The sequence below is a fragment of the Aegilops tauschii genome, chromosome 5 (assembly GCF_002575655.3).
Source record: "Aegilops tauschii subsp. strangulata cultivar AL8/78 chromosome 5, Aet v6.0, whole genome shotgun sequence".
Lineage (NCBI taxonomy): Eukaryota > Viridiplantae > Streptophyta > Magnoliopsida > Poales > Poaceae > Aegilops > Aegilops tauschii.
The window spans coordinates 27,066,513-27,071,677 of NC_053039.3; the positions used below are offsets into that span (position 1 = coordinate 27,066,513).

At 41.0% G+C, this 5,165-nt stretch overlaps 1 long non-coding RNA gene across 2 annotated transcripts; it reads right to left on the reverse strand.

Moving 5' to 3' along the window:
* Window positions 1-316: 316 nt before the first annotated feature.
* Window positions 317-3,452, reverse strand: LOC109756284 (uncharacterized). Of its 2 annotated transcripts, none has more exons than XR_002231202.3 (3): window positions 2,777-3,452; window positions 2,592-2,695; window positions 317-1,719 (listed from the first exon to the last, which is right to left on the reverse strand). It is a non-coding gene; the product is annotated as an uncharacterized lncRNA (long non-coding RNA). The 2 variants fall into 2 exon arrangements; XR_012183954.1 differs by having other exon boundaries at window positions 317-1,996.
* Window positions 3,453-5,165: the final 1,713 nt, after the last annotated feature.

The following is a 5,165-nucleotide window of genomic DNA, read 5'->3' on the forward strand; positions in this document are numbered from 1 at the left end:
AATCCGTCATGTATATCGCATCATAATCTGACCACGTCACACTCCTTGACGGATCATCCAAAACCGTCACCGACCATGACGGATCTTGACCGTCATGGATGACATTGCAGTGCTCATAACGGCATTAACTTCTATGCCACATCATCAGCTGACAAGGATATGACATGGCAGCCCATGTAGTAATCAGCCCATCTATGTTTTGGCCCACTAAACTTCGGCCTGGTCCAACAATGGCGGCCCATATAGAAATCAACCCAATTATTATTTAAGCCCATTAATTTCAACGCCCACTAATTTCAGTCCAGGAGATCTCAAATTTTCCATGAAAATTTAAGCCAATAAGAATTTGACAAAAAGTATATGCTCATGTCATCAGAAAAGAAAATTACAACATATCCAAAAGTACACTTTATACAGGAGCGCAAATAAAAGACCCAAAAAACATTAATTTACAAGCATGTATTGGAGAACACTATGCTACTCTGCAGCCAGCACCACCCCCATCAACCAAGGCCACGCCACTCTTGTCAGGCTGCCACACACCAATTAGGGGTCATCCAACACTTATAGCAGCAAATCAACCCGTCCATGCCAAAATGTTGTCAAAACGCATGTCTTTGTTCTTGAAACTGCTCCCATACTAATATCTGCCACATGATGAAAAATATGTCAAGTTATAAAATATTACAACCAGTGGGTTAAACTACAAGTAGCTTGCTACACATTATCAAGTTATACATTTTTTTCACTCCCAGGATGCAAAAGTAGTGCAACAAATTAACAAAAGTCTGAAAAGGGACAACCGGTGGCAACAAAAAGGAATGATGAGCAAACATAGATCAATAGAGTTGGTAGTAAACTCTGTTGTGCTTAATTTACACTATCACTACAGTAAACTCGATAAGAAATGCAGCCCAGCTGAATATTGCACATTAATGAAAATTTCTAGGCATTGTTTCTCAAAAGGAAAAAAAGGAATGGACCAATTTCATGATGATTATGTCTTGATGGATTATGTGTCCTATCTGATATGATATTCCACATGAAAAAGATCTGGCATATGTGGCTTACGACTAATCTAGCTGAAAAGACATTTGTAAGATACTACTACTTCTAATAAAGGATTGGATCAAGTAGAAGTCACTCAATTTGTTTGTACTATTACACACATAAAAATAGTCCAACCAAAGATACAACAAATATTGTGTAGTATCACACTTCAATATGTTACGAACATTACATGCCCTTACATATTTAGCTAGGAACTACACAATTAGGACGTCCTAATATATTAGCATTGATATGTCATATCTCAACTAAATATCACACTCTTAACTTTTTTTGAGAAATAGGATTTTTCACAATGCTAGCTAATTATTTGCACAATATTACAAGTGTCTTCTGTTGAGTGAATCTGCAAGGTAACATAGAAACAGTTGATGGTGACATTATAGATAAAGTGAAGGCAATGTAATTATAGTAAATTGTTGTTTCGCCTTCCATACTATTTGTCATTGGTAGTAATCTCATTCAAAATGGCTTGAACAGAAAAAAGGGAAGTTAATCAAGCCACAAAGAAGATAATTTTTGGCATCCAAACGAAAAGATAAATGCAATACACAACGACTGACAATTTCTTAGTTCTGAGTGCTGGTACAGTGTCATGCTCATTTTGGTTCTGGTACAGATTTGACCTCAAAATCCTAGTGGCAGCCAAACCTGAAATTTGGATTCGGAATCTAGATTCAGCCAAATGAAATCTAGATAGATGTAATGAAATCAGGGGAGCCAAACGAGCTGGTAGTAGTTTTTCTCCCTTTTCAATAAGAAAATACTATTACAGTGACCTACATATATTTGTAAGACAATCTCACATACATATATGAATGTTTTACCATCTATCAGTTCTTTTTAATTCACACACCAAGCTAAACATCCGGTTAGCCATACTTCTACCTTATCAGGCTAAAAATCATCGTCAACTCTGGAGGTATTCCTGTAGCATTAAAAGGATGATTTTGGGCATCATGTCAGAGAAGGTTAATTCCAGTTTTGCAACTCTCGACACATGAACTGATCAGAAAAGTCACATCAACATAACCGCAGACACGGTTAACTACAATTTTTAAATCCATGCAAGTTAAATATGTCAAAACTACATTGAAATCCACATATATTATTTTCCTTTTAATGTGTATATATTTATGAAATCAAACAGACTAACACATGGATACTACGCTACAGATATATGATTACTTAGAATGATTCTAAACAGCTTGCACATTCTGACAATGTGTGTGGTTTCTTGATATTTACACATTTTTATGGCATTCAAATTTATAGCTATTTCTAGTTAATAATTAGAGAGTGTTTCAGTTAATAATTAGTTTTTTTTTCTGAAGTACTATATACACACATCTGCAAAACAAGTCCATCCTGGCAAGATACAGAGTCGCGGCTGAGTTATATCTAACAAGCTTGAGTTTCTAGATTAACTCCAAAAAGATCTGTACCAAAGCAACAAGAAGACCGGTGCATGTCAGAAAAAATTAGCTATATCATAGAGAGTCGTAGTGTTAGAATTAGCTTACCTTGATTAAATTATGTGTAACGGTGCAAGAGCAACAGATCCACAAAACCATCGGTTACTAATCAAGCTCGCATGTTCATCTCAGCAACTGAATCCACCCCTAAACTGAATAAAAACATGATTCATATTCAGATTGCAAGTATCATCCAGATTTGGGTGTAAAGGCGGGAGAGGGGAGAAGCTCACCACGCTAGGAGGGCAGGACGCAGCCATCATTGAGCTCGTCCACGACTGGATGATAGGAGAACAAGGGGGGTGCTGGACTTCCTGCTCCACCTCCTCCAGCGAAGAAAGCCCATTGGGGACGACTGAATCAAGGAGGAGCATGCCATGTACGCCGCTGGATGGGTGCAGAAGGTGGGTTCAGGGGCTGGACGTGCTTGTGCTGTACCGGCGCCCCTCCTTGGAGGTCGAGAAGGAGGAGGAGCACTGGCATTCGCCGCGGCCGTCGTTGAGCAGGACAAGGCCCCCGTGGCCGCCCTCGTCCAGGACAGGCGTCTGCAGGGTGCGCCGCGTCCGTAGATCCTGCGGGCGGGGGTCCTCCAGGCTGCCCTGCTGGAGGTTGACCATCAGGAAGCGAGGTCGCGCGTGGGGCGCTGTAGACGACGGAGAAGAGCCGCCGGAGGTGCGTCGACGACGAAGGCGATGTCAGAGGCCGAAACCCTAGGACGGGTGTGGGTTTTGGGCGAGCGGTAGAGGCTGGGAAGGGAAAATCTTGCCGGAGGGGAGGATGGACCCAAGCGAGGCGAGCTCCGCGGTGTGCACCGCGCCGGCGGTAGCCGCCGGAATCGCCGGAATCGAGAGTGGGCAGTTGTGGCGGCGGCTGAGGGAACAGAGGATAGAATGGGGATTAGGGTTTAGATGGGTTTGGACTATGGGTTAAATAGGCTGGCCCCAAAATTTTGCCACCGGCTGCGTCGGCCACTTAAAATTTGTATGTCCACGCGCGCGCTCTCGAAATTTCTGGCGCGTCCTCCTTTTATTTTTAACTTTTGTTATACGGTTGACTATACATTGACATATGGGCCGACTAAAGAACGACACACGACACATCGGCGGGAGCCATCGGTGACGGTCCGGATGCTGTATAAAGAAAGAAAAAGACTAGACCAGCAAGTTGATCTGTGACAGTTTTCGTGACGGCCCATCGAGGTCCATCATAAATGAGCTACCTTTTTCGGAGTACAGTCACATCCTGCTGATCCATGACGATTTCCATGACGGATAAGAGAACGTCACGAGAAATCCGTCATGTATTAACAGGTTTCTTGTCGTGGCAACTCTTAGACCCTCTTTTCTTCCTCATCCTTGCCTACAATCAAGATCCTACCATCTAAATTTATACATAAATTACTTGATGTGGAAGCCAAAAGTAAGGGGAAGGAGAACCCAAGAACAATAGGAATGGGAGGCATCGGAAAAACACAGAGCTAGATTTCTCCTTTGTAAGGAGAGGAAATCTAGAAAGCTTAGGCTTTCCTCGATGTTCCCATTCACACTACTCTTGGGCCCTCTCATTCTTCCTCTTCCTGGCCCACCCTCCACAACTAACTCCAGAAACATGAGAACTGGAAAGAGCATCTTGTGTTGTTGCATGGTAGCACTAGGGTATAAATAGATAGAGAGATGCATAGTTGTTGGTGTAGGTCTGTATATGAGTTAAGCACACACTTACTACACATCACGCCATTGGACACAATAGTATGTGATAGTGGGGGCATGTAATTTTTCTCAAGACACGTATAACTTGTGGTGTAATTGTGGACCATCACTTGTAGTTGTATGGAGCTGATCTTCTTCAACTGCTTATATATTAGTGTATCCAAAAATCCAGCAATTTAGCCAAGCCATGATGTGAGACTTTAGGAAAGGGAAAATATGAGGAGGCATAATTCATCATTCATGTATGGGAAATGTAGATTGTCACATCTGAGGTGATGACCATTATCAATACATTGGCTTCTGAAACACAAATACCCCATGTACTCTAATAACAGCGACACTCAATCTTTCTGTACACACTACCCAATAAAAATTGTTCGAAAAGCAAAACTCTACCCAATAATTAATATGAAAGAAAAAAACTAGACAACCAAGCAAAGTGTGCTATCAGGAAGTATCATGTCCAAATATAATATCCCATGTAGGCACATAAATTACTTGTACATAATCCATGCTAAAATCTTTCATGCTTGTTCAGCATGCTTGAAGATAGGCATCTTCTCCTAATAAATTGGGCCAAGAGAGAACATAAGAGCCAAATATGTCTTCCTAGTGCCACTTAATTTTCTCTTTTTTGTTACATACATGTTTTTCTTATTTACACACAACATGATGAAAACATTGTCACCACATTCCCTTGTGAAGCTCAAGGACGTATGAGGGAAGTATTCAATATGTAGGGAGTTAAATGAAGTTAAATAATGTGAACCACATGTTTTTTACTTTCCTTTACAACATTGTATATCTTCTTTTTTTTGGAAAAGGAATAGTTTTACTACACCGTAATCTCTGTAGCCAAATCACAAAGTGTAGATTATTTTACTTAATGGCAGGTAAATAAGCTCAATCATTT